We start from the raw sequence: 15607 nt of genomic DNA on the forward strand, positions 1-15607 counted from the left end.
GTTAAAATTCTTCAGCCAAGTATGATAACTACAGATACTAGGTCGTCACCCTGGACAGGTAGGTCACATTCCCAGAGTATCAGCCCACATCCAGGTCAAAAACATGGACCTAAAAATAGATCCCTGCTGCCAAACTGTGAGCAGACATCTGTGGATCCGAAAACCCGAGGTCCGACCAGAGACCTTAGCGGGTTCAGGTTCAAAACTTCAAAACAGTGCCTCGGACATGAGTCGTTTTCGGTATTAGCGGCCTCGGGTAACTTTTCTTTTTTTTTTCTCAAATGGACCCGATAAGACCCGAATTCTTTTACACTATCCCGGATGCGAACATTTGCGTTCGTGTTAAATTCATTTGAGAAATGCACGTAGAAAAGGAACACAGTCTATATTTGTAACCTTGAAATCCATATGAGGTCAGGAAAATCCACTCGATTCATTATGCTGCGTGTTCATACAGGGCTTTTCTTTTTTGTGTGCAGAAGCTCTTCACCGATTTATGCACGTGGGGTTCGGGTAAGAAGTGATCCGGGTCGGGTACGGATTTTAGGACCCGAGAAGACCTCTAGAGCAGACATCTGATGCTTATTGTGCCTTCTGTGCAAGTCCACCATCACTTCTCTTGAAACCAGTCTGGCACTGCAAACAGCCTCAGGGTCCAGGAATGGCACATCGGAGCAAGTTCACTACAAAGTTAGCCGCCACCTGGACTTGTTGACTCATCCCATCCCACAACACAACACACTGTATCACCACCCTCATCCACTGTCAGAGCCACATGGAGACTTTAATAGCATTCACTCTCTGTGTTATTTCAATTAAAAAGAATGTCACACAAGCTCTTTGAAATGTTGCCACTACAATTCTTTTCTTCAAGCTCAAGACTAGAAAAAGACAAAAAAATAAGGCCAAAGTTTGCAAAGTAACTTATTGTCAATGTTGTAAAATGTATTGAGTACAACTGGATCTGTTCAAACCGAACCCATCATTTCTTCCTGGTCTCGTGTTGTTGTATAATCATTTCCATTTATGGGTCAATGACATATAAAAATGCCCATGATAAAGATAAGGGAAAAAATCGAACCTAGTTTAACACACGTGGGCCAATTTCTTAAGAATGTTATTTTAATAGTATTTCTGAATATTACAGTTATTCACAAAAAAAAAAAAAATGAACCGTATCAATGATTCTTATAAGAATAAACAACTAACTAGACTAACTAAATGCACATGAAACGCTGTTCAATGTACTTGCCATTCCACACACGTGGGACGATGTGGGTTTAGTCTATTCATTTTCATTAACAAACTTTGAAAAGCCTATACCAAATGCCAGAAATGACATTTATTTTATTCTGTTGCTACAAAATGAAAGTCCTAATCAAACTGACCCATAGATAGATGACTGTAACAGATTTAGTCTCCTATTAAACAATAAAAGCAACCGTGCATATCTTTAAATTGATAGCACGTCTCCACTATGAACTGTGAGGTACAGAAACTCATCAAAATGAACACTGTGAACAGAAACAAATAGACTGACCTTGTCAGACTGGAGTCTATTTTCTGTAATTTACACATTGTAATAATCTATTCTATTTTGTCAACAATGTCTGTAGATTGACTCAAAACATGAGACTGCATCGTAATATGTGTGCATCCAAACTACACAGCTGCACACCAGATCTGTGGATCAGCAGTTTTCAGATGAACCAATCTGACCGCCTTCTGCTGATAGTGCCGGAGAATCAGTCGTTTTCTTTGGCAAGGCACCTTTTCTGTGCCACATCCGCAGTGTAAATAATATCAATATAATATGATAAATGGTAATTTTGTGTGTATGTGTGTGAGAGACACTTGAGCTGTAATTGCAGTAGGGCTGCACAATTAATCGAATTTCTAATCGCATTTACGGATGCCACAATTACGTAAAAAGTTTGCTGCATGGTTAAAATAAGCTACGCATACAAAAATACAAATAAAGAGTCTAAAAAAAAAAACTTTTCTAGAGAGAGAGAGAGATAGAGAGAGAGAGAGAGAAAAACATAAGTCGCATTTTATCATTTCATTCAGAAATAGGCCGTCGCAAATTACAAACATTATAATAAACACTGTAAACATAGCTAGGCTACTTTAGTTCCCCTCACTCCACAACAAATCCTTTCAAATAACATTAGGCTATTTAGAAAAGAACAAGAATTAAAAATGTAAGAAGCTATAGCTATATAAACGACAAACCAAAACAAATTAATTTAGGCTAAAACGAAACTGAAACCAACGTTGGGTCTCTCGTTCGACACAAAATCATATGTTTCTGTATTCACGATGTATTTGAATGCCAAAATAGCCTATGTAGGCCTACTTCACGTGCCTTCCAATATCAACGTGAAACTAAATGTTTTGCATAACCTCACGGCGGTATGGTGATAACGATTAACGGCACAGATTTTCCTACACATTTAAACTGAGCAGTGTGTTTTTTCCCATATGTTTGACTGATTGTTTTTTATAATTATAATGAACAGGCTGCATTATCAAGGTAGAATGCTTATCTGTGCGCGCACATGCTTCTAACAGTGGAAGCAAATACTCCTTTGAGTCATGAAGATAATCGGAATTGTAAAAGGTTTGCTTTTATTTGTGTACATTCACAATAAAAACAAATCTTTGTGCTATTGTAAAATAAGGCGAAAAAATAGGATGGAAATAGGTTTCTACCGTCTGGTTTCAATTAAAATGCCTAAAGCTAAAATTCTCTTGTATTCACGTTTTTAAACCGGTTGTCCAACAAAAGAGAACATTATAACCTTTTTAATCCACAACTTTTGTGATCTGATGTAGCTTCTTGTCACAGAATGAGGCAGAAAATGTGTTCCATAGGCTACTAATACATTGATTAGCAATGGATTATAAATATATTTAATTATTATGAAAATACCAGAGATGGCTTGAATAACGCAGATACATTGTGGTAGTCGAGTGTTTATAGTGTTTGTTTTATCATTCGAAACGTTTATATCTTCTGTTTACTCAGTTACAGTGATAGCAATGCCTTTGTCCATATTGGGGATTTCCTGGAGCTTCATGAGTTTCGCTACTTCTGTGACTGGATGTGTGGATTTTTTGTGGGAGGGTGCCCTCTGGCGTCCAGTATGAATGAAAAAGACATCATGTGTTCAGTGCTAATGGCCAATACAATTATTAATTGGTGAATAAAAAAATAAAAAAAACACAAATATTTTTTTATAAGTATCGGTTCAGGCACCGATATCGTTTTAAAAGTATCGATTTGGCACCGGTATCGAAAAAACCCCAAACGATACCCAATCCTAGTTGTAACAGTGCAGAATTTTTATATAGGTCAACATAATATTGTACATTACATTTAGTCATTTAGCAGACGCTTTTATCCAACGCGACTTAAAAATGAGGACAATAGAAGCAATCAAAACCAACAAAAGAGCAACAACATGCAAGCGCTCGGTCTGCAGTTAGCCGTTACTGTAACGTCACAAATTTTCAAAATGCCTATCAAAAGTATCTTATGCTGCATAATTATGCTGTATTGTAATGATATTAACCCCTTTCACACAGTAATACCAGTAAATTGCTGTAAAATTACCGGTAAATGCAAAATACAGTATTTACCTTTACCGGTAAATACATAAATGTGCTGTTCAAACAGGCAAGGAAGTTTGACGACTTCAAACCAAAATATACAGTGTGGGGTAAAAGCGTCATCTGTGTCAGAATGTAATCTTGTTCTGCGTTCAAACATAACACACTACGGGTAATTTACTGGTAATGTTACAACTTGAAATTGATTTATTTTGTCCCTGTCTGCTGCCAAGGGACACCACTAGAGGAAGTTCTTTTGGTGTCATCAGCCAGTCAGCACTGGCATTATGTCATTTTCCCATGGCTTTTTAGTTAAAACAAAACACTGGAATTGTTTTTCCCAGGAGCAACGATTGTAAAATTCCAGGGTTCTTGTGCCAGCCAAGCAACTACCTTTAAGATGAATGTGAAGACCAATTTTCTCCAGGCATCATAAACCTAGCTGGTGTGAACCGGTTTGGAACTAGAGGAAGCTGCAAGCGTTCAGGTTATGTCATTATCCATATGAATGGATTAGGGAGTCATTGATTCAGAAACATGATCTCAGTGCTAGTGGAAGAAGTGTAGCCACACATCTCAGACTGTTTGAATAAGTCAATGCCCTCCACTTGGCATTTAAATGATTTAGTGGCCATTCACTGCACATTCTTCTGACTGATTTTAAATATGGTGGTCTATGTTAACAAGTGCAAGATCAAAAATGCACCAGCAACTAAGCAGCAATGCCCTATCAACAATCCAGACAGCAACACCATGCCAATCACTGCAGCAGAGTTTCCTCGCATATGCCTGTGATTAACTCGCATTATAGAGGGTTGCTCAGCAAGGCTCATTTATTCGATCGAATATCTAGTAAAACACTGTGAAACATTGTAATCTTTTCTATGTGAATACATTGTAAAATGTAATCGATTGCCGTTATGCAAAGCTAAATTTTCTGTATCGTTCCTGCAGTCTTCAGTGTCACGTGATCCTTCGAAAATCATTCTAAACCGATAATAACAGATTTCAAACTTCTTTGTATGGCTTGCCCCAAAAGCTACTACTAATACTACATGCGAAAAAGATATTTGGTTATCAACCAAAAGTTAAATTTACATATGTAAATGTCAACATATTACGCAGACAATAAGGGACATTTGTTTAGGACTTTTTTTAGAATGCTGCAGGAGAACTAGAGATGAGCCTTTTAGTTTTAGTCTAACTCAGAACATCTGTGCTCTTTGAAAGTTTACAGTTTATGCATCTCCATCAGACGGATGTCTTTAGGGGTTTTGCCTGTGTCTTGTATAGTCATTATTACAGGCCTGGTACAAAACTCAAAAAGCACAAGACAGTGAAATAAAAAAACACAAGGCACCGTATTTTGTCATTATATGAAGACTCACAAAAAACAAAACAAGAAAGTGTTCAATAACCTAATCCAATAATCACAAGACAGAAATGATGTAATCGTATCGGTTTAAATACTTTACATCACCTCACGGTCAAAAAAGCAACATCAAGCACATCAATGGTTCATCTGCTGGAGAATAATGGTATGCATGACAATGAGCTGTTTTACATTATCACATTATACATTTTAAGTTGTTTTAGCCAACACTGTCTCCAAAACTTGGCTATCAATGCCAGGATTAAACTAATTTCCCATTAACATTTTCCATCAATCACATGTATCCCCTTTATTTAGAAATCTGAACATCATTTGTTTTTATCATCACGACTAAGCATTGAAAACGATACTGTATGATTGTTTGTGAACACTTGCACTGTGTAACTGTAAACTGTGGTACTGCTTCATGATTACACTGTAAATCATAACTGATTAGATCAATTATTGCCCGGGAATACTAGTGTGCGGTTCCTGTAAAGAGCATTAAAGTGCACTAAATCAGATTTACTGTGCACTAATACTGATTAAACATCGGTTTATACAAATGAACGCAAGTTAATTTACATTCAAGGTACACCACATGAATTATGAATACAGTTTAAGTGGAAAAAGTTTGTAAGAGTTAGTTAATTAGTCAAAAAACATTAATTCAACCATCTGTTTTTAATATTTAAATAATGACATCACTCTCTCCTGAGCCAAGACGGATATCGAAAATAACTAATAACTCATCTGTTCACGGTTCTAACATGATCGTGATAATCTGACAGTAAACAAACTGACTCAGATGAACGAGAACACTGCGAAAGGAAGAAACCGCCGCTCTGAACTGACATTTCAGTTTGAGTTATTTCACTGCAGGCCCACTCTTCCTCACAGCACACAAATCTGGATTGTTGAAAGAGAGCTGGCAGAGACTGAGAGCTCACTGTCCCAGCGCATGAGATCATGAGACTAGCAATAAAGAAGTCCAGCAAATGTTCAGTACTCATCCCATCAAAGTCAACAAAGACAGTTAAACTACTTCTGACAAAAAGTTTGATCAAACTGAAGTGTTATAGCATTACAATTAACTACATTAAAAATGAGTTGGCACAATATTGGCTTTCAGTTGCCAGCAGTTGTCCAATAGCTGCATAGTAGTGCTACACATTATTGTGCCTAAATTATATTTTCTCAAAAACAAACTAGCCATAAATCTTGGAAGATGAGTTGGTAACATGCCTTTATGTATAATGCTTTATAAAGGGTTATTAAAGGCTAGAATTATTCATAACGTGCATTGTAATACATTAGGCCTATATCTTGTCGTAAATAATTATAAACAAATTTAAAATGCATAGTGTAACAATTAATTGATAAGTGTTATAATGTACAACTATTCATGCGATTGCACAAGGCGTAACTAATGCATTAAAACTACTTTTATAATGCATTATACATAAAGGCTTTAATTAAAAGTTTTACCAAAGAGTTTTGTGATTTATTTTAAACATGACATATTTTAGTGTTTTTCTTAAGGTAAAGAAACTCTTTTTTGCCTATTTTTCAGTAACTATTAACCTCTGAACTAAGCTTTATAGTATAATAAAATATAATAACACTTAATATATGTACACACAATATAATAACTCTAAGAAGTGGAGTTCTGTGATTTATTGTTATTATATTATATTATATATTTTAGTTTTTTTCAGCAAAGAAAAAAATTTTTTTTGGAATATTTTTCAGTAACAACGTGAACAAATATTATATTATATATATATATTTTTTTAAATTCACTAACTATTAATATTATGGCGAGCCGGTTGAAAATCGATTCAAATGTGTGACAATTCAAATGGGTTGAGATGCCGAACAAATCGAGATTCAATTAGGGGTAGGAGTTTATATGAATGCAAGTCTGAGGGGAACTTACTGTCTTTAGAAACGTTTAGATGGTATCTTTTATTTTCATCTTGCCTCTGTATAATGCATATTAAAGTTCATAAGTGCAGCGCTGCTTTGTTTAAAGCGGAAACCAAGGAAAACGCTTAAAGCACCACCTGCTGGCAGAGACTGAATCTGCATCTCGTTCAGCTCGTCTGCTGTTTCAGCTTCATATAGATATATTTTATGTATAGGTGTCACAAAACTGAAGTCAGACCATTCTACTTTTGCTTCAAATTTCTAAATGATACAATCTAATTTAGTTTAAAAACTGCTCATGTTGCATGTATGCAGTGTCTTTGTTTAGATCGTGATTAAAATGCAGTGGTTGCCTCTAATTTTAAATGGAAACAGCACAGACAAATCCTTATTTTGCTTATATGAAGAGATTTCCTTTATTTGGGTTATTTATTTGATTTATATTTACATTTAGTCATTTAGCAGAGGCTTTTATCCAAAGCGACTTACAAATGGGGGCAATAGAAGCAATCAAAACCAACAAAAGAGCAATAATATGCAAGTGCTATATTAGTATATTATTATAGTGTTATATTTCAATTTCACAAAGAAACATGCAGCATTTTGTTCAAGCAATCATAAAAGGACACATGTAATTTATATTTTGTTAAAAAATGTGAATCGAATCGTGAGTTGAGTGAATCATAACATTCCTAATTAGAACAACTTTATAATAAATATATTATAATATAACTTACAAACAGGGTTTTCTGACTTTGAATTTACATTCATTTAAAAACCATGAATATGTGCAGCTTTTGCATATGTTCCAGTAACTGCATTAACATCAGAGCAGCTTTGATGATCAGACATGCAGTGATAGAGTCAGACTGAGCACAAAGCACTGTAGGGCGTCACATATATGAAGGCTGGTCCAGGTGTAGTCAGCTGTAAACCGCACAATGACAACAGAACAGGTGGAGCTCATTACACTCAACACAATGCACAACTTCATTCAACTTTCTAGCTGCTTTCATATTAGTTCAATCTGAGCTGAAATATTCAGTGATTTTCACGCCGGCTTAAAGATTGACTATTTACCACAATGCAATCACAGGTCAAACTCTCAGACGAGTGTAAAAGACCTGACCGTGGTGTGACAGCACTGGTAAAAAAAAGTTAATGAGTGGCAGAGGTTTCTACATCGCAAGATACACACGTGACTGACAAGCTATTCTTAAAATAAGTGTGCTACATTTCTGACAAAGAATGGTTAATGATTGTATTTCTTTACATAGACTATAGAATATTAGGTTCTACTAATCATCAAGAGTTTGAAGTGAAAAAACCTGTTTCCAAGCAGAAAGGTCATGCATGCAACCGGTCTGTTCATCCACACACACACACACACACACACAAGACCTTCACAAACACTCTCGTCATTTCTGTCTAAGGTGAACCTGTTCCAGTTTATCATACAGTAAAAGTCCCCATGCTGTGAACACATGAATGTTCAATATGCAAATGATCCTAACCATTGACATGCAACGTCAGTCTTAAATTCCTGTCAGATGACGTTTAATATTTCCTACACAATTATGTGGAACCTGATGTTGGGCCGCTGTGATTTCGCAGTGAGTTGGACTGCCAAGCACGACACAATGCTTTTCACACACAGTGGCTGTGCTCCAAAAGCTAATAATGCTGTGTTTTAGGACGCTGTGTTTGAAATGGAACCTCATAAGTGACCTATTTGCAACTCTGCATAGACAGCAACTCTACGAGAGGAACGCTGTCTGTACGACACACTAAACTTACTGGAGACTCAATTCACAAAACTAAATACTCGAAGCTCAAAAATACACAGCTACTTTAAGTAGGACTTTGCTGAACTGAATGAAATAGGTAGCCTGTATTTTTACAGGCTTAAAATCGATATTGCATACTCGCAATTGTAAGAAAATAGTCTTTTTTCCCTCAAAAATGGACTTGATAAATCACAATTGTGAGTGTATAACTTTCTGAGAGCCAACAAATTTTGCAACACATCCACTCTTTAGCATAAGAAATAAGAAACCAGTGCAGCGAAACGAACAAAAAAATAAGAAAGCAAAAAAAGTCTCAGTTTGTACTAACCCTGAGGGATCAGTGAAGATGTGTACAGTGATGTACAGACGTACAAAAGCTTTTCATAAAACTTTGCCACCACTCGGTAGAACAGCAGCCACCAATGGGGAGTTGCTATGGTTCTCTTCTACCTAGAGTGCATATATTTGAATGCTGTCAAAGATGAATAATGAATGTCAACAGCACAGAGGACAAGGAAATATCATAGAAGCACAGGTCAAATAATCCTTGGACAAGCGGTACACTTGTGGGTCAATGGTGTATTAAGAGTGTCTACGAATGAACGAACGAACGAAAATATAGATTAAAATAATGCCAGGTTATTAGAATTGTACTCGCTTTTGAAACAAAAAATATTTTGCCATTTTCAAGACAAGCCTGAATTTAATTCACTCATTTATTTACTCATCCGGGGCAACCTTCAAATAAAAAGTAATAGCATATTTTATATACACCTTGATGAAAGTGTCCAGATCGTAAATAGGTAAAAAGTATTTTACGAATATCATGAATTATGGTATACATATAAATTCTTTAACCATACTTTTTAAGGCGTTTTTAGGGAGTTGCATGATAATTTACAACCTGAACTAACCTTGCCTTGTCATAAAAAAAGACCTTTTTTCCAAAGTATTAATGAACAGTGAAGGAATTTTTAAATAATAAATGTGTTTTTCACAAATACAATTATAATTAAGATAGCTTTGTGTGAGAAATTACAACACCAAAAAAAAAAAAGAATACCAATAACTCGCAATATAATGGAAGAAGTGACAGATTTGTGACCCTGGAGCACAAAAGCAGTCTTGAGTCGCTGGGGTATATTTGTAGCAATACCCAAAAATACATTGCAAGGGTCAAAATTATCAATTTTTATTTTATGCCAAAAAACATTAGGATATTAGGTAAAGATATTGAAGCATGAAGATATTTTATAAATGTCCTACTGTAAATATCTCAACTTAATTTTTGATTAGTAATATGCATTGCAAAGAACTTAATTTGAACAATTTTAAAGTTGACTTTCTCAATATTTCGCACCCTCAGATTCCAGATTTTAAATAGTTGTATCTCGGCCTGGTCGGCCAAATATTATCCTGTCCTTACAAACCACACATCAATGGAAAGCTTATATATTCAGCTTTCAGATGATGCATAAATCTCAATTTTGAAAAGTTGACACTTAAAACTGGTTTTGTGGTCCACATATTTTCCTCTGACTTGTGACGTACATCAAAGTGAAAGGGATTATTGAAAAGCATAAAGCACAGCCGGACTTGGTTCAGTGTAGCTGTGCTCGACTGGATGGATGTGGACAAGAACGCAAGCTCTCACTGAACCAAAAAAACCATTAGCCCTTCAAATATCTAGAACCAACACAATACAGTTCATATGTGAAACTTTCCAAGGTAATTACAGGCAGAAATTACAGAAATGTCTTTAAAGTGCAAGTGAAGTGAGTCATGACTCCCTGGCAGCCGCACCTGTAGGTGTGTCACTGTGGTCAGACCTTCACATGTGTGTCCTTCTCATATTTCTTTCATTATAATGGACAAGCAGAGCATAACAACATATCTGCTTTCTCTTAGCTGTTCCCAAATGATCTGCTCCATACACTGACAGCTGTGTGACCGTCAAACCTAGGAGCAAAGGGCATTTACAACTTCTTGTGACACAGCAGGAGCAATTTACTGTTAATACGACCTACTAAACAACGTCCATGGATGCATTCGGGTTTTTATGATCATTCAGGGGAATAAGATAGGATAAAAAAAACAATACAATTCAATACAATGTCTGGAAGTGAAAGTTTGCACTGGGTTGGCCATTTGAATTCCTTACACAAGCACACAAGCTCAGCACCAACATTTGCCAGGTAAATGAGCTCTGAGTGAGCAGGAAATATGATGTATTTAAAGGTAAGTAAAGAAGTAAAGGCCTAATGAATGGTCGAACACACTTGATCAGACTAAACTAGATGATCCCAGAGGCATGCATCAGACGCAGAAAAACACTCGCTCACATGAACACACCGCACACAGACAGAATACACTCGTGCTGGGATGATTTCCTGTGTTTTGCTTAGCAATACTATAGATGGACTATTTTATACTAGACTATAGCAATTATCCCATTTCCGCTCGCTTCCAAGGAACCAAAAACACTCGCATCCAACTTAAAAGCGAGAGCGAACATCATGCACAGATGAAACTCACCCCCGTGTCTCTCCGCCTGTACAGTCCGTCGGTGAAGTGTGCAGGCATTCGCATGAACTCAGTCCCGGTGTCCCGGATGTTGATCCTTTGTGACATCACGCGCTCCTGGGAAGCGCCTGCCTCCGCGCGACGAGTGTGGGCTTCTTCATCAGCTCCGCGAGAAAAATGCTATTGCTTTATCTGACATTACAAATTATGTGCTTTTGATCTTTAATGTCTTGATTGTGTTTTTGAAATGAATGGAAAACAGTGTTTTCCAATGTGTTGTTAATGAGTCAAGTCTTTACCTCTATACGACGTCTATACGATGAATATTCAACATTTGAAAGTACGTGCTGCCACGCAGCGCTGGATCAAAGCAAGCAGAGGAATCAGAAGAATACATATCATTCATATTTTGTTGTAAATAATGCTCTCCAATGAGTAAGTTAAAGGTGACAAAGGCAAAGGAAACCCTTGATGTTTAACTGAATGAGGAAGAAGCCTTTGCATGAAACACTATACAAATGTCCATTTGATTTGATGCCTCACAGAATTAGTAATACTGACAAATATCCCAGACTTGATTATGTTTGCAGTACACTTTATTTTCTAGTTAAAGAAAATTCACTGAGCCCGTAATAAACTGTATAACAATCTTTAAATAATAAAACACATAAGGACACACTTTGATGTATTAACTGCTGAAAGCATCGAGGTGAGTTGACTTTATTCACAACATAACAGTCTCTACATAATAACAGTCTCAAATACAGAGTATAAAGATCTCTAATAGAATAATCCATAACATCTGCAATAAACAAGAAGCAGACCGTGCATGGCAAACACTGGTTATAGACTGCACTTAATGAAACTTTGTTGCAAGATGGGTGCGGGAATGATAGTAGATCTGTGCATCTTAGGATGAACCATTTCCTACGGTGTCTGGTGGAGAAAAGAAATGCAAAAACATGTTAGAGCATTTTATAAGGAAACAATAAACAAGTTACTGAAGGTGTAAACTATAATACCATATTGGGCAGTGAACACCAATGCAGCAACATGCACACAATACTGTCAACAACCTCTGAACTAGATACTACACGAAGCTGTGCCGCTGAAATCAGACTGATGAACATGATTGTCACAATATTCATTTATTTGAATAAAGTTTTTGGGTGAACCATCCCTTTAAGATCCGTGTTTGATGGTTTGATAGAGATAATCGCTCATTTAACAGTATTGCTGTGAAAGCTGACAGTAATGAATAAAACTGAACAACATTCAAACTACCATACATTAAACAGCACAGAGCAACTAACCCAAAGCTGCCCGGTGCATGTGTCCAAACTGATCTAAGACAAGCAGAAATAGACAGATGTTGGCTTTCTCATTTAGCTCATAACTGCATAAAAAAAATGTTATGCGACCATTAAAGAAGGATTATTACAACTGCTAGACTGATGCAGGTACAAGGGACTTAATCCTGTAATGAGCAATCAGCATATCCTGCTTAATTAAAGATTAAGAATCAGTGGGCCCCTACATCTTGCCTAATGTTGTCCTCCAAACGACGTGAAAACTGAAGTCAAATATAGTCAATGTATTTATGTAGGCTGTGCTACACATTTGCAAAAAAAGGGTTCAAATATAAACATCAGATTCTAAAACAAAAAACTCTTTGCCCAACATTTTAAAACATAAGACATTTAAAATGCTAAAAACAAAATACAGACTAGTTAACTGGTATGGGGAACATGTATTCACGTGTATATACATTTTCTGAATATAGTAAATGAACATAGCTGCTAAGCAATTGTTTTACATGCATCAACTGTAGTAATTACATGTATACCCCCTTTACAGTTACTGCTCTCAAAAATACAACATGTAGAATATTAAACCTACATTTAAAGTAAATATTTTAGAAAAATGTCAGTTTTAGTCAGAATTATTAATTACACTCCTATTCTCTTCAATTATTTCCAAAATTAGAGAAGGAGACAACCATCAAATGTAAGTTATGCACTGGAGAAACACGCATCTGTCGAAGCATCTGAAGGGCAAACCACACACAATATGTGTTTATTGAAGCACTTTCTCTGCTCCTTTCACGTTTTGTGCTCTGTGTTTGAAGTAGATAGGATTATTCGAGTCAGTTATAAAAGATGCTGCTGGTTCAGATTTAACAGATGAAGTCATGCCTTGACTGGACTCTTGTTGTGCCAGTTGTGATAAGATTTTTAGTAGTATGGCTGTCGCCATCTTTGATAATCCTTTACTCACCGTTGCTATAGAGGTAATAATCACAAATAGAATACTGCTTGACTTCAGTTAGGGTTAGAGAGACTCACATCTGTAAGTAAAGGCAGTTGTTACAGTGTGAACACAGCCTAGGAGTCAGAACAGTTTGTGCTTTTGTTTTTCTTTACATTTATTTATTTTTAGAATGAATTATAATGAGTTAAACTGTCTTCTACTTTTCAACTCTGGACAAACTTCATTTTATCATTTAGAATTATAAAATACATTTATAGAAAATGTGTCATTTTATCCAATTCATCTAAAACATTATTTGATTATTAAAATAATCAATGGTTACAGCCTAAAAAAAAAAAAATTCAAATATAGACAAAAGTGCGCTAAACAAAAGTCTACATGTAGGAAGAGGTTTAGTGGTGGAAAGTGGGAGAAAGATCCTCACCCAAAGTTTGGCACGTAATTTCCACCGCTGGTGCACCCATGCAGGGGTTGTGGTGAGCTGGCGGCAGAATGAAGGAGATCAGCTCAAAATCTGCTTTACAACATTAAAGCTTGCTCATATGAGCTAATTCTGCTCAAGTGGTCTAATGGTCCTCATTGGAAGTTTGTCGACACCCCCTAGTTGTCACCGGACCCTGATAAAGATTGACACAGAAGTTATTTTAGGGTTGGGTGGTATGAAAATATATATTGAGGTGGCTACTCAAAGATTGTTTTTATAGTGGTATGTAAATATATTCAATGCAGCACAGGACTACTTAAAGCTATTGACATGTTAGAGCAATTTAAAAACAATGCATGGATGAGAATACATATCTGAACTGAAGTTAAGTGCAGGGCTCTCAAGTGTCACGCATTGAGCGTGACAGTCACTCATTTCGGTCTATTGTCACGCACTCCCGCCACACATTGTATTTCTCACGCAGAAAAAAATATTTATAATATATTTAATATACCGCAGCGCCCAACATTTCTCTGGCCGCGCCGCTCTCGCTATGGAACCGGCAGGATTCAAGCGCGTCTCCCCTGGAGTTCTTAGTCGAGCCTGCCACTTATCAGCCAATCAAAAAAAAAGAAATAGGCTACACAATAGCCAATCAGAAAATAGCACTATTGTATCTGGGTAAGATTTAACGCAACAACCAATGAAAAAGCATCACTTTGAGCACAAAGTAAGTAATGATCTCCTGTTACAGCAAATTCACAACTTGTTTGACACAAACAATATTATGACAACTTGACTGCTGTTAGAGAATGTTTCCCTATGGAAGCCCGTTTCCGCCAATGAATAAAAAATAAAACAAGGTAATTGCGACTTTTTATCTCACAATTCGGACTTTTTTTCTCGCAATTCTGACTTTATAACTCGCAATTCTGACTTTATAACTCGCAATTCGGAGATATAAACTCGCAATTCTGACTTTATAACTCGCAATTCTGACTTTATAACTCGCAATTCTGAGATATAAACTCGCAATTCTGACTTTATAACTCGCAATTCTGAGATATAAACTCGCAATTCTGACTTTATAACTCGCAATTCTGAGATATAAACTCGCAATTCTGACTTTATAACTCGCAATTCTGAGATATAAACTCGCAATTCTGAGATATAAACTCGCAATTCTGACTTTATAACTCGCAATTCTGAGATATAAACTCGCAATTCTGACTTTATAACTCGCAATTCTGAGATATAAACTCGCAATTCTGAGATATAAACTCGCAATTCTGACTTTATAACTCGCAATTCTGAGATATAAACTCGCAATTCTGAGATATAAACTCGCAATTCTGAGATATAAACTCGCAATTCTGAGATATAAACTCGCAATTCTGAGATATAAACTCGCAATTCTGACTTTATAACTCGCAATTCTGAGATATAAACTCGCAATTCTGAGATATAAACTCGCAATTCTGAGATATAAACTCGCAATTCTGAGATATAAACTCGCAATTCTGAGATATAAACTCGCAATTCTGAGATATAAACTCGCAATTCTGACTTTATAACTCGCAATTCTGAGATATAAACTCGCAATTCTGACTTTATAACTCGCAATTCTGAGATATAAACTCGCAATTCTGAGATATAAACTCGCAATTCTGACTTTATAACTCGCAA

General features: G+C 36.2%; 1 protein-coding gene across 3 annotated transcripts in view; it reads right to left on the minus strand.

The window, feature by feature from the left end:
- Positions 1–11306, minus strand: part of LOC306843451 (unconventional myosin-VI-like) — a 54200-nt gene extending 42894 nt beyond the window's left edge. For all 3 annotated transcript variants that reach the window (XM_079374970.1, XM_079374969.1, XM_079374968.1), the window contains exon 1: positions 11239–11306. The gene's annotated coding sequence lies outside the window, so the exon portion shown is untranslated. The remainder of the gene's footprint in view (positions 1–11238) is intronic.
- Between the last annotated feature and the right edge of the window lie 4301 nt (positions 11307–15607).

The sequence above is a fragment of the Barbus barbus genome (genome assembly GCF_936440315.1).
Source record: "Barbus barbus genome assembly, chromosome: 24".
Lineage (NCBI taxonomy): Eukaryota > Metazoa > Chordata > Actinopteri > Cypriniformes > Cyprinidae > Barbus > Barbus barbus.